We start from the raw sequence: 24,907 nt of genomic DNA, 5'->3' as shown, positions 1-24,907 counted from the left end.
TTGATGATAGCAGATGAAAAAATACTTCCGACACCGGGAATCGGACGCGGGCCTGCTGGGTGAGAGCGCCATAGGTATCCTAGACACTAGATCATGCTGTAGAACGGAGAGGGACGGAGCGATCGCTTAGCCATTCGGCCAACAGGGTAAAACTATTGAAGATACATAGCGTGCGCAATTTGGAGACTTGATGATAGCTGATAAAAGAAAATACTCCCGACCCCAGGAATCGCAACCGGGCTTTCTGGGTTAGAGCCAGGTATCCTAGACAATAGACCATGTGGGAGAACGGAGAGGGACGGAGAGATCGCTTAGCCATTCGACCAACAGGGTAAAACTATTGAAGTTACATACCGTGCGCAAATTGGAGACTTCATGATAGCAGATAAAAGAAAATACTTCCGACAACGGGAATCGAACCCGGGCCTCCTGGGTGAGAGCCAGGTATCCTAGCCACTAGACCATGCCGGAGAACGGAGAGGGACGGAGCGATCGCTTAGCCATTTGGCCAACAGGGTAAAAGTATTGAAGTTACATAGCGTGCGTAAATTGGATACTTGATAATAGCAGATAAAAATACTTCCGACAACGGGAATCGTACCCGGGCCTCCTGGGTGAGAGCCAGGTATCCAAGCCACTAGACCATGCCAGAGAACGGAGAGGGACGGAGCGATCGCTTAGCCATTCGGCCAACAGGGTGAAACTATTCAAGTTACATACCGTGCGCAAATTGGAGACTTGATGACAGCAGATAAAAAATACTTCCGACACCAAGAATCGAACCAGGGTCTCCTGGGTGAGAGCCAGATATCCTAGCCACTAGACCACGCTGGAGAACGGAGAAGGACGGTGCGATCGCTTAGATATTCGGCCAACAGGGTAAAAGTATTGAAGTTGCAAACCATGAGCAAATTGGAGGCTTGAAGACAGCAGATAAAAGAAAATACTTCCGACACCGGGAATCGAATCCAGGCCTCCAGGGTGAGAGCTAGGTATCCTAGCCACTAGACCATGCCGGAGAACGGAGAGGGACGGAGCGATCGCTTAGCCATTCGGCCAACAAGGTAGAAGTATTGAAGATACATAGCGTTCGCAATTTGGAGACTTGATGATAGCTGATAAAAAAATACTCCCGACCCCAGGAATCGCAACCGGGCTTCCTGGGTGAGAGCCAGGTATCCTAGACACTAGACCATGCCGGAGAACGGAGAGGGACGGAGAGATCGCTTAGCCATTCGGCCAACAGCGTAAAAGTATTGAAGTTATATAGCATGCGCAAATTGGAGACTTGATGATAGCAGGAGAAAAAATACTTCCGACACCGAGAATCAGACGCGGGCCTCCTGGGTGAGAGCGCCATAGGTATCCTAGACACTAGATCATGCTGTAGAACGGAGAGGGACAGAGCGATCGCTTAGCCATTCGGCCAACAGGGTAAAACTATTGAAGTTACAAAGCATGCGCAAATTGGAGGCTTGAAGACAGCAGATAAAAGAAAATACTTCCGACACCGGGAATCGAATCCAGGCCTCCTGGGTGAGAGCTAGGTATCCTAGCCACTAGACCATGCCGGAGAACGGAGAGGGACTGAGCGATCGCTTTGCCATTCGGCCAACAGGGTAAAAGTATTGAAGTTATATTGTATGCGCAAATTGGAGACTTGATGATAGCAGGTAAAAAAATACTTCCGACACCGGGAATCGCACGCGGGCCTCCTGGGTGAGAGCCAGGTATCCAAGCCACTAGACCATGCCTGAGAACGGAGAGGGACAGAGCGATCGCTTAGCCATTCGGCCAACAGCGTAAAAGTATTGAAGTTATATAGCATGCGCAAATTGGAGACTTGATGATAGCAGGAGAAAAAATACTTCCGACACCGAGAATCAGACGCGGGCCTCCTGGGTGAGAGCGCCATAGGTATCCTAGACACTAGATCATGCTGTAGAACGGAGAGGGACGGAGCGATCGCTTAGCCATTCGGCCAACAGGGTAAAACTATTGAAGTTACATAGCGTGCGCAAATTGGAGACTTGATGACAGCGGATAAAAGAAAATACTTCCGACACCGGGAATCGAACCTGGGACTCCTGGGTGAAAGCCAGGTATCCTAGCCACTAGACCATGCCGGAGAACGGAGAAGGACAGAGCGATCGCTTAGCCATTTGGCCAACAGGGTAAAAGTGTTGAAGTTACATAGCGTGCGTAAATTGGATACTTGATAATAGCAGATAAAAAATACTTCCGACACCGCGAATCGTACCCGGGCCTCTTGGGTGAGAGCCAGGTGTCCAAGCCACTAGACCATGCCAGAGAACGTAGAGGGACGAAGCGATCGCTTAGCCATTCGGCCAACAGGGTGAAGCTATTCATGTTACATACCGTGCGCAAATTGGAGACTTGATGACAGCAGAGAAAAAAATACTTCCGGCACCGGGAATCGAATCCTGGCCTCCTGGGTGAGAGCTAGGTATCCTAGCCACTAGACCATGCCGGAGAACGGAGAGGGACTGAGCGATCGCTTAGCCATTCGGCCAACAGGGTAAAAGTATTGAAGTTATATAGTATGCGCAAATTGGAGACTTGATGATAGCAGATAAAAAAATACTTCCGATACCGGGAATCGCACGCGGGCCTTCTGGGTGAGAGCCAGGTATCCAAGCCACTAGACCATGCCGGAGAACGGAGAGGGACAGAGCGATCGCTTAGCCATTCGGCCAACAGGGTAAAAGTATTGAAGTTATATAGCACGCGCAAATTGGAGACTTGATGATAGCAGATGAAAAAATACTTTCGACACCGGGAATCGGACGCGGGCCTCCTGGGTGAGAGCGCCATAGGTATCCTAGACACTAGACCATGCTGTAGAACGGAGAGGGACGGAGCGATCGCTTAGCCATTCGGCCAACAGGGTAAAACTATTGAAGTTACATAGCGTGCGCAAATTGGAGACTTGATGACAGCAGATAAAAGAAAATACTTCTGACACCGGGAATCGAACCCGGGCCTCCTGGGTGAAAGCCAGGTATCCTAGCCACTAGACCATGCTGGAGAACGGAGAGGGACGGAGCGATCGCTTAGCGATTCGGCCAACAGGGTAAAAGTATTGAAGTTACATAGCGTGCGCAAATTGGAGACTTGATGATAGCAGATAAAAGAAAATACTTCCGACACCAGGAATCGAACCCGGGCCTCCTGGGTGAGAGCCAGGTATCCTATTCACTAGACCATGCCGGAGAACGGAGAGGGACGGAGCGATCGCTTAGCCATTCGGCCAACAAGGTAGAAGTATTGAAGATACATAGCGTTCGCAATTTGGAGACTTGATGATAGCTGATAAAAAAAATACTCCCGACCCCAGGAATCGCAACCGGGCTTCCTGGGTGAGAGCCAGGTATCCTAGACACTAGACCATGCTGGAGAACGGAGAGGGACGGAGAGATCGCTTAGCCATTCGGCCAACAGGGTAAAACTATTGAAGTTACATACCGTGCGCAAATTGGAGACTTGATGACAGCAGATAAAAGAATACTTCCGACACCGGGAATCGAATCCAGGCCTCCTGGGTGAGAGCTAGGTATCCTAGCCACTAGACCATGCCGGAGAACGGAGAGGGACTGAGCGATCGCTTTGCCATTCGGCCAACAGGGTAAAAGTATTGAAGTTATATTGTATGCGCAAATTGGAGACTTGATGATAGCAGGTAAAAAAATACTTCCGACACCGGGAATCGCACGCGGGCCTCCTGGGTGAGAGCCAGGTATCCAAGCCACTAGACCATGCCGGAGAACGGAGAGGGACAGAGCGATCGCTTAGCCATTCGGCCAACAGCGTAAAAGTATTGAAGTTATATAGCATGCGCAAATTGGAGACTTGATGATAGCAGGAGAAAAAATACTTCCGACACCGAGAATCAGACGCGGGCCTCCTCGTTGAGAGCGCCATAGGTATCCTAGACACTAGATCATGCTGTAGAACGGAGAGGGACGGAGCGATCGCTTAGCCATTCGGCCAACAGGGTAAAACTATTGAAGTTACATAGCGTGCGCAAATTGGAGACTTGATGACAGCAGATAAAAGAAAATACTTCCGACACCGGGAATCGAACCTGGGACTCCTGGGTGAAAGCCAGGTATCCTAGCCACTAGACCATGCCGGAGAACGGAGAAGGACGGAGCGATCGCTTAGCCATTTGGCCAACAGGGTAAAAGTATTGAAGTTACATAGCGTGCGTAAATTGGATACTTGATAATAGCAGATAAAAAATACTTCCGACACCGCGAATCGTACCCGGGCCTCTTGGGTGAGAGCCAGGTGTCCAAGCCACTAGACCATGCCAGAGAACGTAGAGGGACGAAGCGATCGCTTAGCCATTCGGCCAACAGGGTGAAACTATTCAAGTTACATACCGTGCGCAAATTGGAGACTTGATGACAGCAGATAAAAGAATACTTCCGACACCAAGAATCAAACCAGAGTCTCCTGGGTGAGAGCCAGATATCCTAGCCACTAGACCAAGCCGGAGAACGGAGAGGGATGGAGCGATCGCTTAGATATTCGGCCAACAGGGTAAAAGTATTGAAGTTACAAAGCATGCGCAAATTGGAGGCTTGAAGACAGCAGATAAAAGAAAATACTTCCGACACCGGGAATCGAATCCAGGCCTCCTGGGTGAGAGCTAGGTATCCTAGCCACTAGACCATGCTGGAGAACGGAGAGGGACTGAGCGATCGCTTTGCCATTCGGCCAACAGGGTAAAAGTATTGAAGTTATATTGTATGCGCAAATTGGAGACTTGATGATAGCAGGTAAAAAATACTTCCGACACCGGGAATCGCACGCGGGCCTCCTGGGTGAGAGCCAGGTATCCAAGCCACTAGACCATGCCGGAGAACGGAGAGGGACAGAGCGATCGCTTAGCCATTCGGCCAACAGCGTAAAAGTATTGAAGTTATATAGCATGCGCAAATTGGAGACTTGATGATAGCAGGAGAAAAAATACTTCCGACACCGAGAATCAGACGCGGGCCTCCTGGGTGAGAGCGCCATAGGTATCCTAGACACTAGATCATGCTGTAGAACGGAGAGGGACGGAGCGATCGCTTAGCCATTCGGCCAACAGGGTAAAACTATTGAAGTTACATAGCGTGCGCAAATTGGAGACTTGATGACAGCAGATAAAAGAAAATACTTCCGACACCGGGAATCGAACCTGGGACTCCTGGGTGAAAGCCAGGTATCCTAGCCACTAGACCATGCCGGAGAACGGAGAAGGACAGAGCGATCGCTTAGCCATTTGGCCAACAGGGTAAAAGTATTGAAGTTACATAGCGTGCGTAAATTGGATACTTGATAATAGCAGATAAAAAATACTTCCGACACCGCGAATCGTACCCGGGCCTCTTGGGTGAGAGCCAGGTGTCCAAGCCACTAGCCCATGCCAGAGAACGTAGAGGGACGAAGCGATCGCTTAGCCATTCGGCCAACAGGGTGAAGCTATTCATGTTACATACCGTGCGCAAATTGGAGACTTGATGACAGCAGATAAAAAAATACTTCCGGCACCGGGAATCGAATCCTGGCCTCCTGGGTGAGAGCTAGGTATCCTAGCCACTAGACCATGCCGGAGAACGGAGAGGGACGGAGCGATCGCTTAGCCATTTGGCCAACAGGGTAAAAGTATTGAAGTTACATAGCGTGCGTAAATTGGATACTTGATAATAGCAGATAAAAATACTTCCGACAACGGGAATCGTACCCGGGCCTCCTGGGTGAGAGCCAGGTATCCAAGCCACTAGACCATGCCGGAGAACGGAGAAGGACGGAGAGATCGCTTAGCCATTTGGCCAACAGGGTAAAAGTATTGAAGTTACATAGCGTGCGTAAATTGGATACTTGATAATAGCTGATAAAAAATACTTCCGACACCGGGAATCGTACCCGGGCCTCCTGGGTGAGAGCCAGGTGTCCAAGTCACTAGACCATGCCAGAGAACGTAGAGGGATGGAGCGATCGCTTAGCCATTCGGCCAACAGGGGGAAGCTATTCAAGTTACATACCGTGCGCAAATTGGAGACTTGATGACAGCAGATAAAAAAATACTTCCGACACCGGGAATCGAACCCGGGCCTCCTGGGTGAAAGCCAGGTATCCTAGCCACTAGACTATGCCGGAGAACGAAGAAGGACGGAGCGATCGCTTAGCCATTTGGCCAACAGGGTAAAAGTATTGAAGTTACATAGCGTGCGTAAATTGGATACTTGATAATAGCAGATAAAAAATACTTCCGACACCGGGAATCGTACCCGGGCCTACTGGGTGAGAGCGCCATAGGTATCCTAGACACTAGACCATGCTGTAGAACGGATAGGGACGGAGCGATCGCTTAGCCATTCGGCCAACAGGGTAAAACCATTGAAGTTACATAGCGTGCGCAAATTGGAGACTTGATGACAGCAGATAAAAGAAAACACTTCTGACACCGGGAATCGAACCCGGGCCTCCTGGGTGAAAGCCAGGTATCCTAGCCACTAGACCATGCCGGAGAACGGAGAGGGACGGAGCGATCGCTTAGCGATTCGGCCAACAGGGTAAAAGTATTGAAGTTACATAGCGTGCGCAAATTGGAGACTTGATGATAGCAGATAAAAGAAAATACTTCAGACACCAGGAATCGAACCCGGGCCTCCTGGGTGAGAGCCAGGTATCCTATTCACTAGACCATGCCTGAGAACGGAGAGGGACGGAGCGATCACTTAGCCATTTGGCCAACAGGGTAAAAGTATTGAAGTTACATAGCGTGTGTAAATTGGATACTTGATAATGCCAGATAAAAAATACTTCCGACACCGGGAATCATACCCGGGCCTCCTGGGTGAGAGCCAGGTGTCCAAGCCACTAGACCATGCCAGAGAACGGAGAGGGACAGAGCGATCGCTTAGCCATTCGGCCAACAGGGTGAAACTATTCAAGTTACATACCGTGCGCAAATTAGAGACTTGATGACAGCAGATAAAAGAATACTTCCGACACCAAGAATCGAACCAGGGTCTCCTGGGTGAGAGCCAGATATCCTAGCCACTAGACCACGCCGGAGAACGGAGAGGGACGGAGCGATCGCTTAGATATTCGGCCAACAGGATAAAAGTATTGAAGTTACAAAGCATGCGCAAATTGGAGGCTTGAAGACAGCAGATAAAAGAAAACTTCCGACACCAAGAATCGAACCAGGTTCTCCTGGGTGAGAGCCAGATATCCTAGCCACTAGACCACGCCGGAGAACGGAGAGGGACGGAGCGATCGCTTAGATATTCGGCCAACAGGGTAAAAGTATTGAAGTTATATACCATGCGCAAATTGGAGACTTGATAATAGCAGATGAAAAAATACTTCCGACACCGGGAATCAGATGGAGGCCTCCTGGGTGAGAGCGCCATAGGTATCCTAGACACTAGATCATGCTGTAGAACGGAGAGGGACGGAGCGATCGCTTAGCCATTCGGCCAACAGGGTAAAACTATTGAAGTTACATAGCGTGCGCAAATTGGAGACTTGATGACAGCAGATAAAAGAAAATACTTCCGACACCGAAAATCGAACCCGGGCCTCCTGGGTGAAAGCCAGGTATCCTAGCCACTAGACCATGCCGGAGAACGGAGAAGGACGGAGAGATCGCTTAGCCATTTGGCCAACAGGGTAAAAGTATTGAAGTTACATAGCGTGCGTAAATTGGATACTTGATAATAGCTGATAAAAAATACTTCCGACACCGGGAATCGTACCCGGGCCTCCTGGGTGAGAGCCAGGTGTCCAAGTCACTAGACCATGCCAGAGAACGTAGAGGGATGGAGCGATCGCTTAGCCATTCGGCCAACAGGGGGAAGCTATTCAAGTTACATACCGTGCGCAAATTGGAGACTTGATGACAGCAGATAAAAAAATACTTCCGACACCGGGAATCGAACCCGGGCCTCCTGGGTGAAAGCCAGGTATCCTAGCCACTAGACTATGCCGGAGAACGAAGAAGGACGGAGCGATCGCTTAGCCATTTGGCCAACAGGGTAAAAGTATTGAAGTTACATAGCGTGCGTAAATTGGATACTTGATAATAGCAGATAAAAAATACTTCCGACACCGGGAATCGTACCCGGGCCTACTGGGTGAGAGCCAGGTATCCTAGCCACTAGACCATGCCGGAGAACGGAGAGGGACAGAGCGATCACTTAGCCATTTGGCCAACAGGGTAAAAGTATTGAAGTTACATAGCGTGCGTAAATTGGATACTTGATAATAGCAGATAAAAAATACTTCCGACACCGGGAATCGTACCCGGGCCTCCTGGGTGAGAGCCAGGTGTCCAAGCCACTAGACCATGCCGGAGAACAGAGAGGGACAGAGCGATCGCTTAGCCATTCGGCCAACAGCGTAAAAGTATGGAAGTTATATAGCATGCGCAAATTGGAGCCTTGATGATAGCAGATGAAAAAATACTTCCGACACCGGGAATCGGACGCGGGCCTGCTGGGTGAGAGCGCCATAGGTATCCTAGACACTAGATCATGCTGTAGAACGGAGAGGGACGGAGCGATCGCTTAGCCATTCGGCCAACAGGGTAAAACTATTGAAGATACATAGCGTGCGCAATTTGGAGACTTGATGATAGCTGATAAAAGAAAATACTCCCGACCCCAGGAATCGCAACCGGGCTTCCTGGGTGAGAGCCAGGTATCCTAGACAATAGACCATGCGGGAGAACGGAGAGGGACGGAGAGATCGCTTAGCCATTCGACCAACAGGGTAAACCTATTGAAGTTACATACCGTGCGCAAATTGAAGACTTGATGACAGCAGCTAAAAGAAAATACTTCCGACACCGCAAATCGAACCCGGGCCTCCTGATGAGAGCCAGGTATCCTAGCCACTAGACCATGCCGGAGAACGGAGAGGGACGGAGCGATCACTTAGCGATTCGGCCAACAGGGTAAAAGTATTGAAGTTACATAGCGTGCGCAAATTGGAGACTTCATGATAGCAGATAAAAGAAAATACTTCCGACACCGGGAATCGAACCCGGGCCTCCTGGGTGAGAGCCAGGTATCCTAGCCACTAGACCATGCCAGAGAACGGAGAGGGACGGAGCGATCGCTTAGCCATTTGGCCAACAGGGTAAAAGTATTGAAGTTACATAGCGTGCGTAAATTGGATACTTGATAATAGCAGATAAAAATACTTCCGACAGCGGGAATCGTACCCGGGCCTCCTGGGTGAGAGCCAGGTATCCAAGCCACTAGACCATGCCAGAGAACGGAGAGGGACGGAGCGATCGCTTAGCCATTCGGAAAACAGGGTGAAACTATTCAAGTTACATACCGTGCGCAAATTGGAGACTTGATGACAGCAGATAAAAAATACTTCCGACACCAAGAATCGAACCAGGGTCTCCTGGGTGAGAGCCAGATATCCTAGCCACTAGACCACGCCGGAGAACGGAGAAGGACGGTGCGATCGCTTAGGTATTCGGCCAACAGGGTAAAAGTATTGAAGTTGCAAACCATGAGCAAATTGGAGGCTTGAAGACAGCAGATAAAAGAAAATACTTCCGACACCGGGAATCGAATCCAGGCCTCCAGGGTGAGAGCTAGGTATCCTAGCCACTAGACCATGCCGGAGAACGGAGAGGGACGGAGCGATCGCTTAGCCATTCGGCCAACAAGGTAGAAGTATTGAAGATACATAGCGTTCGCAATTTGGAGACTTGATGATAGCTGATAAAAAAAATACTCCCGACCCCAGGAATCGCAACCGGGCTTCCTGGGTGAGAGCCAGGTATCCTAGACACTAGACCATGCCGGAGAACGGAGAGGGACGGAGAGATCGCTTAGCCATTCGGCCAACAGGGTAAAACTATTGAAGTTACATACCGTGCGCAAATTGGAGACTTGATGACAGCAGATAAAAGAATACTTCCGACACCAAGAATCAAACCAGGGTCTCCTGGGTGAGAGCCAGATATCCTAGCCACTAGACCAAGCCGGAGAACGGAGAGGGACGGAGCGATCGCTTAGATATTCGGCCAACAGGATAAAAGTATTGAAGTTACAAAGCATGCGTAAATTGGAGGCTTGAAGACAGCAGATAAAAGAAAATACTTCCGACACCGGGAATCGAATCCAGGCCTCCTGGGTGAGAGCTAGGTATCCTAGCCACTAGACCATGCCGGAGAACGGAGAGGGACTGAGCGATCGCTTTGCCATTCGGCCAACAGGGTAAAAGTATTGAAGTTATATTGTATGCGCAAATTGGAGACTTGATGATAGCAGGAAAAAAAATACTTCCGACACCGGGAATCGCACGCGGGCCTCCTGGGTGAGAGCCAGGTATCCAAGCCACTAGACCATGCCAGAGAACGGAGAGGGACAGAGCGATCGCTTAGCCATTCGGCCAACAGCGTAAAAGTATTGAAGTTATATAGCATGCGCAAATTGGAGACTTGATGATAGCAGGAGAAAAAATACTTCCGACACCGAGAATCAGACGCGGGCCTCCTGGGTGAGAGCGCCATAGGTATCCTAGACACTAGATCATGCTGTAGAACGGAGAGGGACGGAGCGATCGCTTAGCCATTCGGCCAACAGGGCAAAACTATTGAAGTTACATAGCGTGCGCAAATTGGAGACTTGATGACAGCAGATAAAAGAAAATACTTCCGACACCGGGAATCGAACCTGGGACTCCTGGGTGAAAGCCAGGTATCCTAGCCACTAGACCATGCCGGAGAACGGAGAAGGACGGAGCGATCGCTTAGCCATTTGGCCAACAGGGTAAAAGTATTGAAGTTACATAGCGTGCGTAAATTGGATACTTGATAATAGCAGATAAAAAATACTTCCGACACCGCGAATCGTACCCGGGCCTCTTGGGTGAGAGCCAGGTGTCCAACCCACTAGACCATGCCAGAGAACGTAGAGGGACGAAGCGATCGCTTAGCCATTCGGCCAACAGGGTGAAGCTATTCATGTTACATACCGTGCGCAAATTGGAGACTTGATGACAGCAGATAAAAAAATACTTCCGGCACCGGGAATCGAATCCAGGCCTCCTGGGTGAGAGCTAGGTATCCTAGCCACTAGACCATGCCGGAGAACGGAGAGGGACTGAGCGATCGCTTAGCCATTCGGCCAACAGGGTAAAAGTATTGAAGTTATATAGTATGCGCAAAGTGGAGACTTGATGATAGCAGATAAAAAAATACTTCCGATACCGGGAATCGCACGCGGGCCTTCTGGGTGAGAGCCAGGTATCCAAGCCACTAGACCATGCCGGAGAACGGAGAGGGACAGAGCGATCGCTTAGCCATTCGGCCAACAGGGTAAAAGTATTGAAGTTATATAGCACGCGCAAATTGGAGACTTGATGATAGCAGATGAAAAAATACTTTCGACACCGGGAATCGGACGCGGGCCTCCTGGGTGAGAGCGCCATAGGTATCCTAGACACTAGACCATGCTGTAGAACGGAGAGGGACGGAGCGATCGCTTAGCCATTCGGCCAACAGGGTAAAACTATTGAAGTTACATAGCGTGCGCAAATTGGAGACTTGATGACAGCAGATAAAAGAAAATACTTCTGACACCGGGAATCGAACCCGGGCCTCGTGGGTGAAAGCCAGGTATCCTAGCCACTAGACCATGCCGGAGAACGGAGAGGGACGGAGCGATCGCTTAGCGATTCGGCCAACAGGGTAAAAGTATTGAAGTTACATAGCGTGCGCAAATTGGAGACTTGATGATAGCAGATAAAAGAAAATACTTCCGACACCAGGAATCGAACCCGGGCCTCCTGGGTGAGAGCCAGGTATCCTATTCACTAGACCATGCCGGAGAACGGAGAGGGACGGAGCGATCACTTAGCCATTTGGCCAACAGGGTAAAAGTATTGAAGTTACATAGCGTGTGTAACTTGGATACTTGATAATGCCAGATAAAAAATACTTCCGACACCGGGAATCGTACCCGGGCCTCCTGCGTGAGAGCCAGGTGTCCAAGCCACTAGACCATGCCAGAGAACGGAGAGGGACAGAGCGATAGCTTAGCCATTCGGCCAACAGGGTGAAACTATTCAAGTTACATACCGTGCGCAAATTAGAGACTTGATGACAGCAGATAAAAGAATACTTCCGACACCAAGAATCGAACCAGGGTCTCCTGGGTGAGAGCCAGATATCCTAGCCACTAGACCACGCCGGAGAACGGAGAGGGACGGAGCGATCGCTTAGATATTCGGCCAACAGGGCAAAAGTATTGAAGTTACAAAGCATGCGCAAATTGGAGGCTTGAAGACAGCAGATAAAAGAAAATACTTCCGACACCGGGAATCAAATCCAGGCCTCCTGGGTGAGAGCTAGGTATCCTAGTCACTAGACCATGCCGGAGAACGGAGAGGGACTGAGCGATCGCTTTGCCATTCGGACAACAGGGTAAAAGTATTGAAGTTATATAGCATGCGCAAATTGGAGACTTGATGATAGCAGCAGAAAAAATACTTCCGACACCGGGAATCGGACGCGGGCCTCCTGGGTGAGAGCGCCATAGGTATCCTAGACACTAGATCATGCTGTAGAACGGAGAGGGACGAAGCGATCGCTTAGCCATTTGGCCAACAGGGTAAAACTATTGAAGTTACATAGCGTGCGCAAATTGGAGACTTGATGACAGCAGATAAAAGAAAATACTTCTGACACCGGGAATCAAACCCGGGCCTCCTGGGTGAGAGCCAGGTATCCTAGCCACTAGACCATGCTGGAGAACGGAGAAGGACGGAGCGATCGCTTAGCCATTTGGCCAACAGGGTAAAAGTATTGAAGTTACATAGCGTGCGTAAATTGGATACTTGATAATAGCAGATAAAAAATACTTCCAATACCGGGAATCGCACGCAGGCCTCCTGGGTGAGAGCCAGGTATCCAAGCCACTAGACAATGCCGGAGAACGGAGAGGGACAGAGCGATCGCTTAGCCATTCGGCCAACAGGGTAAAAGTATTGAAGGTATATAGCATGCGCAAATTGGAGACTTGATAATAGCAGATAAAAAATACTTCCGACACCGGGAATTGTACCCGGGCCTCCTGGGTGAGAGCCAGGTATCCTAGCCACTAGACCATGCCTGAGAACGGAGAGGGACGGAGCGATCGCTTAGCCATTTGGCCAACAGGGTAAAAGTATTGAAGTTACATAGCGTGCGTAAATTGGATACTTGATGACAGCAGATAAAAGAAAATATTTCCGACACCAGGAATCAAACCCGGGCCTCCTGGGTGAAAGCCAGGTATCCTAGCCACTAGACCATGCCGGAGAACGGAGAGGGACGGAGCGATCGCTTAGCGATTCGGCCAACAGGGTAAAAGTATTGAAGTTACATAGCGTGCGCAAATTGGAGACTTGATGATAGCAGATAAAAGAAAATACTTCCCTCACCGGGAATCGAATCCAGGCCTCCTGGGTGAGAGCCAGGTATCCAAGCCACTAGACCATGCCGGAGAACGGAGAGGGACAGAGCGATCGCTTAGCCATTCGGCCAACAGCGTAAAAGTATTGAAGTTATATAGCATGCGCAAATTGGAGACTTGATAATAGCAGATGAAAAAATACTTCCGACACCGGGAATCAGACGCGGGCCTCCTGGGTGAGAGCGCCATAGGTATCCTAGACACTAGATCATGCTGTAGAACGGAGAGGGACGGAGCGATCGCTTAGCCATTCGGCCAACAGGGTAAAACTATTGAAGTTACATAGCGTGCGCAAATTGAAGACTTGATGACAGCAGATAAAAGAAAATACTTCCGACACCGGGAATCGAACCCGGGCCTCCTGGGTGAAAGCCAGGTATCCTAGCCACTAGACCATGCCGGAGAACGGAGAAGGACGGAGCGATTGCTTAGCCATTTGGCCAACAGGGTAAAAGTATTGAAGTTACATAGGGTGCGTAAATTGGATACTTGATAATAGCAGATAAAAAATACTTCCGACACCGGGAATTGTACCCGGGCCTCCTGGGTGAGAGCGAGGTGTCCAAGCCACTAGACCATGCCAGAGAACGTAGAGGGACGGAGCGATCGCTTTGCCATTCGGCCAACAGGGTGAAACTATTCAAGTTACATACCGTGCGCAAATTGGAGACTTGATGACAGCAGATAAAAAAAATACTTCCGATACTGGGAATCGCACGCGGGCCTCCTGGGTGAGAGCCAGGTATCCAAGCCACTAGACCATGCCGGAGAACGGAGAGGGACAGAGCGATCGCTTAGCCATTCGGCCAACAGGGTAAAAGTATTGAAGTTATATAGCATGCGCAAATTGGAGACTTGATGATAGCAGATGAAAAAATACTTCCGACACCGGGAATCGGACGCGGGCCTCCTGGGTGAGAGCGCCCTAGGTATCCTAGACACTAGACCATGCTGTAGAACGGAGAGGAACGGAGCGATCGCTTAGCCATTCGGCCAACAGGGTAAAACTATTGAAGTTACATAGCGTGCGCAAATTGGAGACTTGATGACAGCAGATAAAAGAAAATACTTCCGACACCGGGAATCGAACCCGGGCCTGCTGTGTGAAAGCCAGGTATCCTAGACACTAGACCATGCTGTAGAACGGAGAGGGACGGAGCGATCACTTAGCCATTCGGCCAACAGGGTAAAACTATTGAAGTTACATAGCGTGCGCAAATTGGAGACTTGATGACAGCTGATAAAAGAAAATATTTCCGACACCGGGAATCGAACCCGGGCCTCTTGGGTGAAAGCCAGGTATCCTAGCCACTAGACCATGCCGGAGAACGGAGAGGGACGGAGCGATCGCTTAGCGATTCGGCCAACAGGGTAAAAGTATTGAAGTCACATAGCGTGCGCAAATTGGAGACTTGATGATAGCAGATAAAAGAAAATACTTCCGACACCGGGAATCGAACCCCGGCCTCCTGGGTGAGAGCCAGGTATCCTAGCCACTAGACCATGCCAGAGAACGGAGAGGGACGGAGCGACCACTTAGCCATTTGGCCAACAGGGTAAAAGTATTGAAGTTACATAGCGTGCGTAAATTGGATACTTGATAATAGCAGATAAAAAATACTTCCGACACCGGGAATCGAATCCAGGCCTCCTGGGTGAGAGCTAGGTATCCTAGCCACTAGACCCTGCCGGAGAACGGAGAGGGACTGAGCGATCGCTTAGCCATTCGGCCAACAGGGTAAAACAATTGAAGTTAGATAGCGTGCGCAAATTGGAGACTTGATGACAGCAGATAAAAGAAAATACTTCCGACACTGGGAATCGAACCCGGGCCTTCTGGGTTAAAGCCAGGTATCCAAGCCACTAGACCATGCCGGAGAACGGAGAGGGACAGAGCGATCGCTTAGCCATTCGGCGAACAGGGTAAAAGTATTGAAGTTATATAGCATGCGCAAATTGGAGACTTGATGATAGCAGATGAAAAAATACTTCCGACACCGGGAATCGGACGCGGGCCTCCTGGGTGAGAGCGCCATAGGTATCCTAGACACTAGACCATGCTGTAGAACGGAGAGGGACGGAGCGATCGCTTAGCCATTCGGCCAACAGGGTAAAACAATTGAAGTTAGATAGCGTGCGCAAATTGGAGACTTGATGACAGCAGATAAAAGAAAATACTTCCGACACTGGGAATCGAACCCGGGCCTTCTGGGTTAAAGCCAGGTATCCTAGCCACTAGACAATGCTGGAGAACGGAGAGGGACGGAGCGATCGCTTAGCGATTCGGCCAACAGGGTAAAAGTATTGAAGAGACATAGCGTGCGCAAATTGGAGACTTGATGATAGCAGATAAAAGAAAATACTTCCGACACCGGGAATCGAACCTGGGCCTCCTGGGTGAGAGCCAGGTATCCTAACCACTAGACCATGCTGGAGAACAGAGAGGGACGGAGCGATCACTTAGCCATTTGGCCAACAGGGTAAAAGTATTGAAGTTACATAGCGTGCGTAAATTGGATACTTGATAATAGCAGATAAAAAATACTTCCGACACCGGGAATCGTACCCGGGCCTCCTGGGTGAGAGCCAGGTGTCCAAGCCACTAGACCATGCCAGAGAACAAAGAGGGACGGAGCGATCGCTTAGCCATTCAGCCAACAGGGAGAAACTATTCAAGTTACATACCGTGCGCAAATTGGAGACTTGATGACAGCAGATAAAAGAATACTTCCGACACCAAGAATCGAACCAGGGTCTCCTGGGTGAGAGCCAGATATCCTAGCCACTAGACCACGCCGGAGAACGGAGAGGGACGGAGAGATCGCTTAGCCATTCGGCCAACAGGGTAAAACTATTGAAGTTACATACCGTGCGCAAATTGGAGACTTGATGACAGCAGATAAAAGAAAAAACTTCTGACACCGGGAATCGTACCCGGGCCTGCTGGGTGAGAGCCAGGTATCCTAGCCACTAGACCATGCCAGAGATTTGAGAGGGAGGGAGCGATCGCTTAGCCATTCGGCCAACAGGGTAAAAGTATTGAAGTTACAAAGCATGCGCAAATTGGAGGCTTGAAGACAGCAGATAAAAGAAAATACTTCCGACACCGGGAATCGAACCAGGGCCTCCTGGGTGAAAGCCAGGTATCCTAGCCACTAGACCATGCCGGAGAACGGAGAAGGACGGAGCGATCGCTTAGCCATTCGGCCAACAAGGTAGAAGTATTGAAGATACATAGCGTGCGCAATTTGGAGACTTGATGATAGCTGATAAAAAAAAAACTCTCGACCCCAGGAATCGCAACCGGGCTTCCTGGGTGAGAGCCAGGTATCCTAGACACTAGACCATGCCGGAGAACGGAGAGGAACGGAGAGATCGCTTAGCCATTCGGCCAACAGGGTAAAACTTGAAGTTACATACCGTGCGCAAATTGGAGACTTGATGACAGCAGATGAAAGAATACTTCCGACACCAAGAATCGAACCAGGTTCTCCTGGGTGAGAGTCAGATATCCTAGCCACTAGACCACGCCGGAGAACGGAGAGGGACGGAGCGATCGCTTAGATATTCGGCCAACAGGGTAAAAGTATTGAAGTTACAAAGCATGCGCAAATTGGAGGCTTGAAAACAGCAGATAAAAGAAAATACTTCCCACACCGGGAATCGAATCCAGGCCTCCTGGGTGAGAGCCAGGTATCCAAGCCACTAGACCATGCCGGAGAACGGAGATGGACAGAGCGATCGCTTAGCCATTCGGCCAACAGCGTAAAAGTATCGAAGTTATATAGCATGCGCAAATTGGAGACTTGATAATAGCAGATGAAAAAATACTTCCGACACCGGGAATCAGATGCAGGCCTCCTGGGTGAGAGCGCCATAGGTATCCTAGACACTAGATCATGCTGTAGAACGGAGGGACGGAGCGATCGCTTAGCCATTCGGCCAACAGGGTAAAACTATTGAAGTTACATAGCGTGCGCAAATTGGAGACTTGATGACAGCAGATAAAAGAAAATACTTCCGACACCGAGAATCGAACCCGGTCCTCCTGGGTGAAAGCCAGGTATTCTAGCCACTAGACCATGCCGGAGAACGGAGAAGGACGGAGCGATTGCTTAGCCATTTGGCCAACAGGGTAAAAGTATTGAAGTTACATAGCGTGCGTAAATTGGATACTTGATAATAGCAGATAAAAAATACTTCCGACACCGGGAATCGTACCCGGGCCTCCTGGGTGAGAGCCAGGTGTCCAAGCCACTAGACCATGCCAGAGAACGTAGAGGGACGGAGCGATCGCTTAGCCATTCGGCCAACAGGGTGAAACTATTCAAGTTACATACCGTGCGCAAATTGGAGACTTCATGACAGCAGATAAAAAAAATACTTCCGATACCGGGAATCGCACGCGGGCCTCCTGGGTGAGAGCCAGGTATCCAAGCCACTAGACCATGCCGGAGAATGGAGAGGGACAGAGCGATCGCTTAGCCATTCGGCCAACAGGGTAAAAGTATTGAAGTTATATAGCATGCGCAAATTGGAGACTTGATGATAGCAGATGAAAAAATACTTCCGACACCGGGAATCGGACGCGGGCCTCCTGGGTGAGAGCGCCATAGGTATCCTAGGCACTAGACCATGCTGTAGAACGGAGAGGGACGGAGCGATCGCTTAGCCATTCGGCCAACAGGGTAAAACTATTGAAGTTACATAGCGTGCGCAAATTGGAGACTTGATGACAGCAGATAAAAGAAAATACTTCCGACACCGGGAATCGAACCCGGGCCTCCTGTGTGAAAGCCAGGTATCCTAGACACTAGACCATGCTGTAGAACGGAGAGGGACGGAGCGATCACTTAGCCATTCGGCCAACAGGGTAAAACTATTGAAGTTACATAGCGTGCGCAAATTGGAGACTTGATGACAGCAGATAAAAGAAAATACTTCCGACACCGGGAATCGAACCCGGGCCTCCTTTGTGAAAGCCAGGTATCCTAGAAACTAGACCATGCTGTAGAACGGAGAGGGACGGAGCGATCACTTAGCCATTTGGCCAACAGGGTAAAAGTATTGAAGTTACATAGCGTGCGTAAATTGGATACTTGATAATAGCAGATAAAAATACTTCCGACACCGGGAATCGTACCCGGGCCTCCTGGGTGAGAGCCAGGTGTCCAAGCCACTAGACCATGCCAGAGAACGAAGAGGGACGGAGCAATCGCTTAGCCATTCAGCCAACAGGGAGAAACTATTCAAGTTACATACCGTGCGCAAATTGGAGACTTGATGACAGCAGATAAAAGAATACTTCCGACACCAAGAATCGAACCAGGGTCTCCTGGGTGAGAGCCAGATATCCTAGCCACTAGACCACGCCGGAGAACGGAGAGGGACGGAGCGATCGCTTAGATATTCGGCCAACAGGATAAAAGTATTGAAGTTACAAAGCATGCGAAAATTGGAGGCTTGAAGACAGCAGATAAAAGAAAATACTTCCGACACCGGGAATCGTACCCGGGCCTCCTGGGTGAGAGCCAGGTATCCTAGCCACTAGACCATGCCGGAAAAGAGAGAAAGGCGGAGCGAACGCTTAGTGATTCGGCCAACAGGGTAAAACTATTGAAGTTACATAGCGAGCGCAAATTGTAGACTTGATGACAGCAGATAAAAGAAAATACTTCCGACACCGGGAATCGAACCAGGGCCTCCTGGGTGAAAGCCAGGTATCCTAGCCACTAGACCATGCCGGAGAACGGAGAAGGACGGAGCGATCGCTTAGCCATTCGGCCAACAAGGTAGAAGTATTGAAGATACATAGCGTGCGCAATTTGGAGACTTGATGATAGCTGATAAAAAAAATACTCCCGACCCCAGGAATCGCAACCGGGCTTCCTGGGTGAGAGCCAGGTATCCTAGACACTAGAACATGCCGGAGAACGGAGAGGGACGGAGAGATCGCTTAGCCATTCGGCCAACAGGGTAAAACTATTGAAGTTACATACCGTGCGCAAATTGGAGACTTGATGACAGCAGATAAAAGAAAAAACTTCTGACACCGGGAATCGTACCCGGGCCTGCTGGGTGAGAGCCAGGTATCCTAGCCACTAGACCATGCCAGAGATTTGAGAGGGAGGGAGCGATCGCTTAGCCATTCGGCCAACAGGGTAAAAGTATTGAAGTTACAAAGCATGCGCAAATTGGAGGCTTGAAGACAGCAGATAAAAGAAAATACTTCCGACACCGGGAATCGAACCAGGGCCTCCTGGGTGAAAGCCAGGTATCCTAGCCACTAGACCATGCTGGAGAACGGAGAAGGACGGAGCGATCGCTTAGCCATTCGGCCAACAAGGTAGAAGTATTGAAGATACATAGCGTGCGCAATTTGGAGACTTGATGATAGCTGATAAAAAAAAATACTCCCGACCCCAGGAATCGCAACCGGGCTTCCTGGGTGAGAGCCAGGTATCCTAGACACTAGACCATGCCGGAGAACGGAGAGGAACGGAGAGATCGCTTAGCCATTCGGCCAACAGGGTAAAAGTATTGAAGTTACATAGCGTGCGCAAATTGGAGACTTGATGATAGCAGATAAAAGAAAATACTTCCGACACCAGGAATCGAACCCGGGCCTCCTGGGTGAGAGCCAGGTATCCTATTCACTAGACCATGCCGGAGAACGGAGAGGGACGGAGCGATCACTTAGCCATTTGGCCAACAGGGTAAAAGTATTGAAGTTACATAGCGTGTGTAACTTGGATACTTGATAATGCCAGATAAAAAATACTTCCGACACCGGGAATCGTACCCGGGCCTCCTGCGTGAGAGCCAGGTGTCCAAGCCACTAGACCATGCCAGAGAACGGAGAGGGACAGAGCGATAGCTTAGCCATTCGGCCAACAGGGTGAAACTATTCAAGTTACATACCGTGCGCAAATTAGAGACTTGATGACAGCAGATAAAAGAATACTTCCGACACCAAGAATCGAACCAGGGTCTCCTGGGTGAGAGCCAGATATCCTAGCCACTAGACCACGCCGGAGAACGGAGAGGGACGGAGCGATCGCTTAGATATTCGACCAACAGGGTAAAAGTATTGAAGTTACAAAGCATGCGCAAATTGGAGGCTTGAAGACAGCAGATAAAAGAAAATACTTCCGACACCGGGAATCAAATCCAGACCTCCTGGGTGAGAGCTAGGTATCCTAGCCACTAGACCATGCCGGAGAACGGAGAGGGACTGAGCGATCGCTTTGCCATTCGGACAACAGGGTAAAAGTATTGAAGTTATATAGCATGCGCAAATTGGAGACTTGATGATAGCAGATGAAAAAATACTTCCGACACCGGGAATCGGACCCGGGCCTCCTGGGTGAGAGCGCCATAGGTATCCTAGACACTAGATCATGCTGTAGAACGGAGAGGGACGAAGCGATCGCTTAGCCATTTGGCCAACAGGGTAAAACTATTGAAGTTACATAGCGTGCGCAAATTGGAGACTTGATGACAGCAGATAAAAGAAAATACTTCTGACACCGGGAATCAAACCCGGGCCTCCTGGGTGAAAGCCAGGTATCCTAGCCACTAGACCATGCTGGAGAACGGAGAAGGACGGAGCGATCGCTAAGCCATTTGGCCAACAGGGTAAAAGTATTGAAGTTACATAGCGTGCGTAAATTAGATACTTGATAATAGCAGATAAAAATACTTCCGACACCGGGAATCGTACCCGGGCCTCCTGGGTGAGAGCCAGGTGTCCAAGCCACTAGACCATGCCAGAGAACGTAGAGGGACGGAGCGATCGCTTAGCCATTCGGCCAACAGGGTGAAACTATTCAAGTTACATAGCGTGCGCATATTAGAGACTTGATGACAGCAGATAAAAGAAAATACTTCCGACACCGGGAATCGAACCCGGGTTTCCTTGGTGAAAGCCAGGTATTCTAGCCACTAGACCATGCCGGAGAACGGAGAAGGACGGAGCGATCGCTTAGCCATTTGGCCAACAGGGTAAAAGTATTGAAGTTACATAGCGTGCGTAAATTGGATACTTGATAATAGCAGATAAAAAATACTTCCGACACCGGGAATTGTACCCGGGCCTCCTGGGTGAGAGCCAGGTATCCTAGCCACTAGACCATGCCTGAGAACGGAGAGGGACGGAGCGATCGCTTAGCCATTTGGCCAACAGGGTAAAAGTATTGAAGTTACATAGCGTGCGTAAATTGGATACTTGATAATAGCAGATAAAAAATACTTCCGACACCGGGAATCAAATCCAGGCCTCCTGGGTGAGAGCTAGGTATCCTAGCCACTAGACCATGCCGGAGAACGGAGAGGGACAGAGCGATCGCTTAGCCATTCGGCCAACAGGGTAAAAGTATTGAAGGTATATAGCATGCGCAAATTGGAGACTTGATGATAGCAGATGAAAAAATACTTCCGACACGGGGAATCGGACGCGGGCCTCCTGGGTGAGAGCGCCATAGGTATCCTAGACACTAGACCATGCTGTAGAACGGAGAGGGACGGAGCGATCGCTTAGCCATTCGGCCAACAGGGTAAAAGTATTGAAGTTACATAGCGTGCGCAAATTGGAGACTTGATGATAGCAGATAAAAGAAAATACTTCCGACACCGGGATTCGAACCCGGGATTCCTGGGTGAGAGCCAGGTGTCCTAGCCACTAGACCATGCCGGAGAACATAGAGGGACGGAGCGATCACTTAGCCATTTGGCCAACAGGGTAAAAGTATTGAAGTTACATAGCGTGCGTAAATTGGATACTTGATAATAGCAGATAAAAAATACTTCCGACACCGGGAATCGTACCCGGGCCTCCTGGGTGAGAGCCAGGTGTCCAAGCCACTAGACCATGCCAGAGAACGGAGAGGGACGGAGCGATCGCTTAGCCATTCAGCCAACAGGGTGAAACTATTCAAGTTACATACCGTGTGCAAATTGGAGACTTGATGACAGCAGATAAAAGAATACTTTCGACACCAAGAATCGAACCAGGGTCTCCTGGGTGAGAGCCAGATATCCTAGCCACTAGACCACGCCGGAGAACGGAGAGGGACGGAGCGATCGCTTAGATATTCGGCCAACAGGGTAAAAGTATTGAAGTTACAAAGCATGCGCAAATTTGAGGCTTGAAGACAGCAGATAAAAGAAAATACTTCCGACACCGGGAATCGTACCCGGGCCTCCTGGGTGAGAGCCAGGTATCCTAGCCACTAGACCATGCCGGAAAAGGGAGAAAGACGGAGCGAACGCTTAGTGATTCGGCCAACAGGGTAAAACTATTGAAGTTACATAGCGTGCGCAAGTTGTAGACTTGATGACAGCAGATAAAAGAAAATACTTCCGACACCGGGAATCGAACCAGGGCCTCCTGGGTGAAAGCCAGGTATCCTAGCCACTAGACCATGCCGGAGAACGGAGAAGGACGGAGCGATCGCTTAGCCATTCGGCCAACAAGGTAGAAGTATTGAAGATACATAGCGTGCGCAATTTGGAGACTTGATGATAGCTGATAAAAAAATACTCCCGACCCCAGGAATCGCAACCGGGCTTCCTGGGTGAGAGCCAGGTATCCTAGACACTAGAACATGCCGGAGAACGGAGAGGGACGGAGAGATCGCTTAGCCATTCGGCCAACAGGGTAAAACTATTGAAGTTACATACCGTGCGCTAATTGGAGACTTGATGACAGCAGATAAAAGAAAAAACTTCTGACACCGGGAATCGTACCCGGGCCTGCTGGGTGAGAGCCAGGTATCCTAGCCACTAGTCCATGCCAGAGATTTGAGAGGGAGGGAGCGATCGCTTAGCCATTCGGCCAACAGGGTAAAAGTATTGAAGTTACAAAGCATGCGCAAATTGGAGGCTTGAAGAAAGCAGATAAAAGAAAATACTTCCGACACCGGGAATCGAACCAGGGCCTCCTGGGTGAAGGCCAGGTATCCTAGCCACTAGACCATGCCGGAGAACGGAGAAGGACGGAGCGATCGCTTAGCCATTCGGCCAACAAGGTAGAAGTATTGAAGATACATAGCGTGCGCAATTCGGAGACTTGATGATAGCTGATAAAAAAAATACTCCCGACCCCAGGAATCGCAACCGGGCTTCCTGGGTGAGAGCCAGGTATCCTAGACACTAGACCATGCCGGAGAACGGAGAGGAAAGGAGAGATCGCTTAGCCATTCGGCCAACAGGGTAAAACTTGAAGTTACATACCGTGCGCAAATTGGAGACTTGATGACAGCAGATAAAAGAATACTTCCGACACCAAGAATCGAACCAGGTTCTCCTGGGTGAGAGCCAGATATCCTAGCCACTAGACCACGCCGGAGAACGGAGAGGGACGGAGCGATCGCTTAGATATTCGGCCAACAGGGTAAAAGTATTGAAGTTACAAAGCATGCGCAAATTGGAGGCTTGAAAACAGCAGATAAAAGAAAATACTTCCCTCACCGGGAATCGAATCCAGGCCTCCTGGGTGAGAGCCAGGTATCCAAGCCACTAGACCATGCCGGAGAACGGAGAGGGACAGAGCGATCGCTTAGCCATTCGGCCAACAGCGTAAAAGTATTGAAGTTATATAGCATGCGCAAATTGGAGACTTGATAATAGCAGATGAAAAAATACTTCCGACACCGGGAATCAGACGCGGGCCTCCTGGGTGAGAGCGCCATAGGTATCCTAGACACTAGATCATGCTGTAGAACGGAGAGGGACGGAGCGATCGCTTAGCCATTCGGCCAACAGGGTAAAACTATTGAAGTTACATAGCGTGCGCAAATTGAAGACTTGATGATAGCAGGAGAAAAAATATTCCGACACCGAGAATCAGACGCGGGCCTCCTGGGTGAGAGCGCCATAGGTATCCTAGACACTAGATCATGCTGTAGAACGGAGAGGGACGGAGCGATCGCTTAGCCATTCGGCCAACAGGGCAAAACTATTGAAGTTACATAGCGTGCGCAAATTGGAGACTTGATGACAGCAGATAAAAGAAAATACTTCCGACACCGGGAATCGAACCTGGGACTCCTGGGTGAAAGCCAGGTATCCTAGCCACTAGACCATGCCGGAGAACGGAGAAGGACGGAGCGATCGCTTAGCCATTTGGCCAACAGGGTAAAAGTATTGAAGTTACATAGCGTGCGTAAATTGGATACTTGATAATAGCAGATAAAAAATACTTCCGACACCGCGAATCGTACCCGGGCCTCTTGGGTGAGAGCCAGGTGTCCAAGCCACTAGACCATGCCAGAGAACGTAGAGGGACGAAGCGATCGCTTAGCCATTCGGCCAACAGGGTGAAGCTATTCATGTTACATACCGTGCGCAAATTGGAGACTTGATGACAGCAGATAAAAAAATACTTCCGGCACCGGGAATCGAAT

At 49.7% G+C, this 24,907-nt stretch overlaps 56 non-coding genes across 56 annotated transcripts; all 56 read right to left on the bottom strand.

Annotated features, from left to right (window-relative positions):
• Positions 1-399: 399 nt before the first annotated feature.
• TRNAE-CUC (transfer RNA glutamic acid (anticodon CUC)) lies at positions 400-471 on the bottom strand. The gene has a single exon. It is a non-coding gene; the product is annotated as a tRNA-Glu (tRNA).
• Positions 472-1,502: 1,031 nt separating this feature from the next.
• TRNAE-CUC (transfer RNA glutamic acid (anticodon CUC)) lies at positions 1,503-1,574 on the bottom strand. Its single transcript has one exon. It is a non-coding gene; the product is annotated as a tRNA-Glu (tRNA).
• Positions 1,575-2,057: 483 nt separating this feature from the next.
• TRNAE-UUC (transfer RNA glutamic acid (anticodon UUC)) lies at positions 2,058-2,129 on the bottom strand. The gene has a single exon. It is a non-coding gene; the product is annotated as a tRNA-Glu (tRNA).
• Positions 2,130-2,422: 293 nt separating this feature from the next.
• TRNAE-CUC (transfer RNA glutamic acid (anticodon CUC)) lies at positions 2,423-2,494 on the bottom strand. The gene has a single exon. It is a non-coding gene; the product is annotated as a tRNA-Glu (tRNA).
• A 483-nt stretch (positions 2,495-2,977) lies between these two features.
• Positions 2,978-3,049, bottom strand: TRNAE-UUC (transfer RNA glutamic acid (anticodon UUC)). Its single transcript has one exon. It is a non-coding gene; the product is annotated as a tRNA-Glu (tRNA).
• Positions 3,050-3,162: 113 nt separating this feature from the next.
• On the bottom strand, positions 3,163-3,234 carry TRNAE-CUC (transfer RNA glutamic acid (anticodon CUC)). The gene has a single exon. It is a non-coding gene; the product is annotated as a tRNA-Glu (tRNA).
• Positions 3,235-3,529: 295 nt separating this feature from the next.
• Positions 3,530-3,601, bottom strand: TRNAE-CUC (transfer RNA glutamic acid (anticodon CUC)). Its single transcript has one exon. It is a non-coding gene; the product is annotated as a tRNA-Glu (tRNA).
• Positions 3,602-4,084: 483 nt separating this feature from the next.
• TRNAE-UUC (transfer RNA glutamic acid (anticodon UUC)) lies at positions 4,085-4,156 on the bottom strand. The gene has a single exon. It is a non-coding gene; the product is annotated as a tRNA-Glu (tRNA).
• Positions 4,157-5,188: 1,032 nt separating this feature from the next.
• Positions 5,189-5,260, bottom strand: TRNAE-UUC (transfer RNA glutamic acid (anticodon UUC)). The gene has a single exon. It is a non-coding gene; the product is annotated as a tRNA-Glu (tRNA).
• Positions 5,261-5,553: 293 nt separating this feature from the next.
• TRNAE-CUC (transfer RNA glutamic acid (anticodon CUC)) lies at positions 5,554-5,625 on the bottom strand. The gene has a single exon. It is a non-coding gene; the product is annotated as a tRNA-Glu (tRNA).
• A 474-nt stretch (positions 5,626-6,099) lies between these two features.
• Positions 6,100-6,171, bottom strand: TRNAE-UUC (transfer RNA glutamic acid (anticodon UUC)). Its single transcript has one exon. It is a non-coding gene; the product is annotated as a tRNA-Glu (tRNA).
• Positions 6,172-6,470: 299 nt separating this feature from the next.
• Positions 6,471-6,542, bottom strand: TRNAE-UUC (transfer RNA glutamic acid (anticodon UUC)). The gene has a single exon. It is a non-coding gene; the product is annotated as a tRNA-Glu (tRNA).
• Positions 6,543-6,655: 113 nt separating this feature from the next.
• On the bottom strand, positions 6,656-6,727 carry TRNAE-CUC (transfer RNA glutamic acid (anticodon CUC)). Its single transcript has one exon. It is a non-coding gene; the product is annotated as a tRNA-Glu (tRNA).
• Positions 6,728-6,837: 110 nt separating this feature from the next.
• Positions 6,838-6,909, bottom strand: TRNAE-CUC (transfer RNA glutamic acid (anticodon CUC)). The gene has a single exon. It is a non-coding gene; the product is annotated as a tRNA-Glu (tRNA).
• Positions 6,910-7,020: 111 nt separating this feature from the next.
• On the bottom strand, positions 7,021-7,092 carry TRNAE-CUC (transfer RNA glutamic acid (anticodon CUC)). The gene has a single exon. It is a non-coding gene; the product is annotated as a tRNA-Glu (tRNA).
• Positions 7,093-7,575: 483 nt separating this feature from the next.
• TRNAE-UUC (transfer RNA glutamic acid (anticodon UUC)) lies at positions 7,576-7,647 on the bottom strand. The gene has a single exon. It is a non-coding gene; the product is annotated as a tRNA-Glu (tRNA).
• Positions 7,648-7,940: 293 nt separating this feature from the next.
• TRNAE-UUC (transfer RNA glutamic acid (anticodon UUC)) lies at positions 7,941-8,012 on the bottom strand. Its single transcript has one exon. It is a non-coding gene; the product is annotated as a tRNA-Glu (tRNA).
• Positions 8,013-8,122: 110 nt separating this feature from the next.
• TRNAE-CUC (transfer RNA glutamic acid (anticodon CUC)) lies at positions 8,123-8,194 on the bottom strand. The gene has a single exon. It is a non-coding gene; the product is annotated as a tRNA-Glu (tRNA).
• A 110-nt stretch (positions 8,195-8,304) lies between these two features.
• On the bottom strand, positions 8,305-8,376 carry TRNAE-CUC (transfer RNA glutamic acid (anticodon CUC)). Its single transcript has one exon. It is a non-coding gene; the product is annotated as a tRNA-Glu (tRNA).
• A 669-nt stretch (positions 8,377-9,045) lies between these two features.
• TRNAE-CUC (transfer RNA glutamic acid (anticodon CUC)) lies at positions 9,046-9,117 on the bottom strand. The gene has a single exon. It is a non-coding gene; the product is annotated as a tRNA-Glu (tRNA).
• A 291-nt stretch (positions 9,118-9,408) lies between these two features.
• TRNAE-CUC (transfer RNA glutamic acid (anticodon CUC)) lies at positions 9,409-9,480 on the bottom strand. Its single transcript has one exon. It is a non-coding gene; the product is annotated as a tRNA-Glu (tRNA).
• A 665-nt stretch (positions 9,481-10,145) lies between these two features.
• On the bottom strand, positions 10,146-10,217 carry TRNAE-CUC (transfer RNA glutamic acid (anticodon CUC)). The gene has a single exon. It is a non-coding gene; the product is annotated as a tRNA-Glu (tRNA).
• Positions 10,218-10,700: 483 nt separating this feature from the next.
• TRNAE-UUC (transfer RNA glutamic acid (anticodon UUC)) lies at positions 10,701-10,772 on the bottom strand. Its single transcript has one exon. It is a non-coding gene; the product is annotated as a tRNA-Glu (tRNA).
• Positions 10,773-11,065: 293 nt separating this feature from the next.
• On the bottom strand, positions 11,066-11,137 carry TRNAE-CUC (transfer RNA glutamic acid (anticodon CUC)). Its single transcript has one exon. It is a non-coding gene; the product is annotated as a tRNA-Glu (tRNA).
• A 483-nt stretch (positions 11,138-11,620) lies between these two features.
• Positions 11,621-11,692, bottom strand: TRNAE-UUC (transfer RNA glutamic acid (anticodon UUC)). Its single transcript has one exon. It is a non-coding gene; the product is annotated as a tRNA-Glu (tRNA).
• Positions 11,693-11,805: 113 nt separating this feature from the next.
• Positions 11,806-11,877, bottom strand: TRNAE-CUC (transfer RNA glutamic acid (anticodon CUC)). The gene has a single exon. It is a non-coding gene; the product is annotated as a tRNA-Glu (tRNA).
• Positions 11,878-12,170: 293 nt separating this feature from the next.
• On the bottom strand, positions 12,171-12,242 carry TRNAE-CUC (transfer RNA glutamic acid (anticodon CUC)). The gene has a single exon. It is a non-coding gene; the product is annotated as a tRNA-Glu (tRNA).
• Positions 12,243-12,727: 485 nt separating this feature from the next.
• On the bottom strand, positions 12,728-12,799 carry TRNAE-CUC (transfer RNA glutamic acid (anticodon CUC)). Its single transcript has one exon. It is a non-coding gene; the product is annotated as a tRNA-Glu (tRNA).
• Positions 12,800-13,091: 292 nt separating this feature from the next.
• On the bottom strand, positions 13,092-13,163 carry TRNAE-CUC (transfer RNA glutamic acid (anticodon CUC)). The gene has a single exon. It is a non-coding gene; the product is annotated as a tRNA-Glu (tRNA).
• A 113-nt stretch (positions 13,164-13,276) lies between these two features.
• TRNAE-UUC (transfer RNA glutamic acid (anticodon UUC)) lies at positions 13,277-13,348 on the bottom strand. Its single transcript has one exon. It is a non-coding gene; the product is annotated as a tRNA-Glu (tRNA).
• A 485-nt stretch (positions 13,349-13,833) lies between these two features.
• Positions 13,834-13,905, bottom strand: TRNAE-UUC (transfer RNA glutamic acid (anticodon UUC)). Its single transcript has one exon. It is a non-coding gene; the product is annotated as a tRNA-Glu (tRNA).
• An 851-nt stretch (positions 13,906-14,756) lies between these two features.
• On the bottom strand, positions 14,757-14,828 carry TRNAE-UUC (transfer RNA glutamic acid (anticodon UUC)). The gene has a single exon. It is a non-coding gene; the product is annotated as a tRNA-Glu (tRNA).
• Positions 14,829-14,941: 113 nt separating this feature from the next.
• Positions 14,942-15,013, bottom strand: TRNAE-CUC (transfer RNA glutamic acid (anticodon CUC)). Its single transcript has one exon. It is a non-coding gene; the product is annotated as a tRNA-Glu (tRNA).
• An 852-nt stretch (positions 15,014-15,865) lies between these two features.
• TRNAE-CUC (transfer RNA glutamic acid (anticodon CUC)) lies at positions 15,866-15,937 on the bottom strand. Its single transcript has one exon. It is a non-coding gene; the product is annotated as a tRNA-Glu (tRNA).
• Positions 15,938-16,047: 110 nt separating this feature from the next.
• On the bottom strand, positions 16,048-16,119 carry TRNAE-CUC (transfer RNA glutamic acid (anticodon CUC)). Its single transcript has one exon. It is a non-coding gene; the product is annotated as a tRNA-Glu (tRNA).
• A 111-nt stretch (positions 16,120-16,230) lies between these two features.
• TRNAE-CUC (transfer RNA glutamic acid (anticodon CUC)) lies at positions 16,231-16,302 on the bottom strand. The gene has a single exon. It is a non-coding gene; the product is annotated as a tRNA-Glu (tRNA).
• Positions 16,303-16,600: 298 nt separating this feature from the next.
• Positions 16,601-16,672, bottom strand: TRNAE-UUC (transfer RNA glutamic acid (anticodon UUC)). The gene has a single exon. It is a non-coding gene; the product is annotated as a tRNA-Glu (tRNA).
• An 848-nt stretch (positions 16,673-17,520) lies between these two features.
• TRNAE-UUC (transfer RNA glutamic acid (anticodon UUC)) lies at positions 17,521-17,592 on the bottom strand. The gene has a single exon. It is a non-coding gene; the product is annotated as a tRNA-Glu (tRNA).
• A 110-nt stretch (positions 17,593-17,702) lies between these two features.
• On the bottom strand, positions 17,703-17,774 carry TRNAE-CUC (transfer RNA glutamic acid (anticodon CUC)). The gene has a single exon. It is a non-coding gene; the product is annotated as a tRNA-Glu (tRNA).
• An 850-nt stretch (positions 17,775-18,624) lies between these two features.
• Positions 18,625-18,696, bottom strand: TRNAE-CUC (transfer RNA glutamic acid (anticodon CUC)). The gene has a single exon. It is a non-coding gene; the product is annotated as a tRNA-Glu (tRNA).
• A 111-nt stretch (positions 18,697-18,807) lies between these two features.
• Positions 18,808-18,879, bottom strand: TRNAE-CUC (transfer RNA glutamic acid (anticodon CUC)). Its single transcript has one exon. It is a non-coding gene; the product is annotated as a tRNA-Glu (tRNA).
• Positions 18,880-18,992: 113 nt separating this feature from the next.
• On the bottom strand, positions 18,993-19,064 carry TRNAE-CUC (transfer RNA glutamic acid (anticodon CUC)). Its single transcript has one exon. It is a non-coding gene; the product is annotated as a tRNA-Glu (tRNA).
• Positions 19,065-19,177: 113 nt separating this feature from the next.
• Positions 19,178-19,249, bottom strand: TRNAE-UUC (transfer RNA glutamic acid (anticodon UUC)). Its single transcript has one exon. It is a non-coding gene; the product is annotated as a tRNA-Glu (tRNA).
• A 482-nt stretch (positions 19,250-19,731) lies between these two features.
• Positions 19,732-19,803, bottom strand: TRNAE-UUC (transfer RNA glutamic acid (anticodon UUC)). Its single transcript has one exon. It is a non-coding gene; the product is annotated as a tRNA-Glu (tRNA).
• Positions 19,804-20,101: 298 nt separating this feature from the next.
• On the bottom strand, positions 20,102-20,173 carry TRNAE-CUC (transfer RNA glutamic acid (anticodon CUC)). The gene has a single exon. It is a non-coding gene; the product is annotated as a tRNA-Glu (tRNA).
• Positions 20,174-20,466: 293 nt separating this feature from the next.
• Positions 20,467-20,538, bottom strand: TRNAE-CUC (transfer RNA glutamic acid (anticodon CUC)). Its single transcript has one exon. It is a non-coding gene; the product is annotated as a tRNA-Glu (tRNA).
• A 485-nt stretch (positions 20,539-21,023) lies between these two features.
• On the bottom strand, positions 21,024-21,095 carry TRNAE-UUC (transfer RNA glutamic acid (anticodon UUC)). Its single transcript has one exon. It is a non-coding gene; the product is annotated as a tRNA-Glu (tRNA).
• Positions 21,096-21,204: 109 nt separating this feature from the next.
• Positions 21,205-21,276, bottom strand: TRNAE-CUC (transfer RNA glutamic acid (anticodon CUC)). Its single transcript has one exon. It is a non-coding gene; the product is annotated as a tRNA-Glu (tRNA).
• Positions 21,277-21,389: 113 nt separating this feature from the next.
• TRNAE-UUC (transfer RNA glutamic acid (anticodon UUC)) lies at positions 21,390-21,461 on the bottom strand. Its single transcript has one exon. It is a non-coding gene; the product is annotated as a tRNA-Glu (tRNA).
• A 110-nt stretch (positions 21,462-21,571) lies between these two features.
• TRNAE-CUC (transfer RNA glutamic acid (anticodon CUC)) lies at positions 21,572-21,643 on the bottom strand. Its single transcript has one exon. It is a non-coding gene; the product is annotated as a tRNA-Glu (tRNA).
• A 482-nt stretch (positions 21,644-22,125) lies between these two features.
• On the bottom strand, positions 22,126-22,197 carry TRNAE-CUC (transfer RNA glutamic acid (anticodon CUC)). The gene has a single exon. It is a non-coding gene; the product is annotated as a tRNA-Glu (tRNA).
• Positions 22,198-22,307: 110 nt separating this feature from the next.
• Positions 22,308-22,379, bottom strand: TRNAE-CUC (transfer RNA glutamic acid (anticodon CUC)). The gene has a single exon. It is a non-coding gene; the product is annotated as a tRNA-Glu (tRNA).
• Positions 22,380-22,675: 296 nt separating this feature from the next.
• TRNAE-CUC (transfer RNA glutamic acid (anticodon CUC)) lies at positions 22,676-22,747 on the bottom strand. Its single transcript has one exon. It is a non-coding gene; the product is annotated as a tRNA-Glu (tRNA).
• A 113-nt stretch (positions 22,748-22,860) lies between these two features.
• Positions 22,861-22,932, bottom strand: TRNAE-UUC (transfer RNA glutamic acid (anticodon UUC)). The gene has a single exon. It is a non-coding gene; the product is annotated as a tRNA-Glu (tRNA).
• Positions 22,933-23,413: 481 nt separating this feature from the next.
• Positions 23,414-23,485, bottom strand: TRNAE-UUC (transfer RNA glutamic acid (anticodon UUC)). The gene has a single exon. It is a non-coding gene; the product is annotated as a tRNA-Glu (tRNA).
• A 1,036-nt stretch (positions 23,486-24,521) lies between these two features.
• Positions 24,522-24,593, bottom strand: TRNAE-UUC (transfer RNA glutamic acid (anticodon UUC)). The gene has a single exon. It is a non-coding gene; the product is annotated as a tRNA-Glu (tRNA).
• Between the last annotated feature and the right edge of the window lie 314 nt (positions 24,594-24,907).

This window comes from Rhipicephalus microplus, chromosome 3 (assembly GCF_043290135.1).
Source record: "Rhipicephalus microplus isolate Deutch F79 chromosome 3, USDA_Rmic, whole genome shotgun sequence".
Lineage (NCBI taxonomy): Eukaryota > Metazoa > Arthropoda > Arachnida > Ixodida > Ixodidae > Rhipicephalus > Rhipicephalus microplus.
Note: the sequence above shows the minus strand (reverse complement) of the source record. Positions and strands in the feature narration are given on the sequence as shown.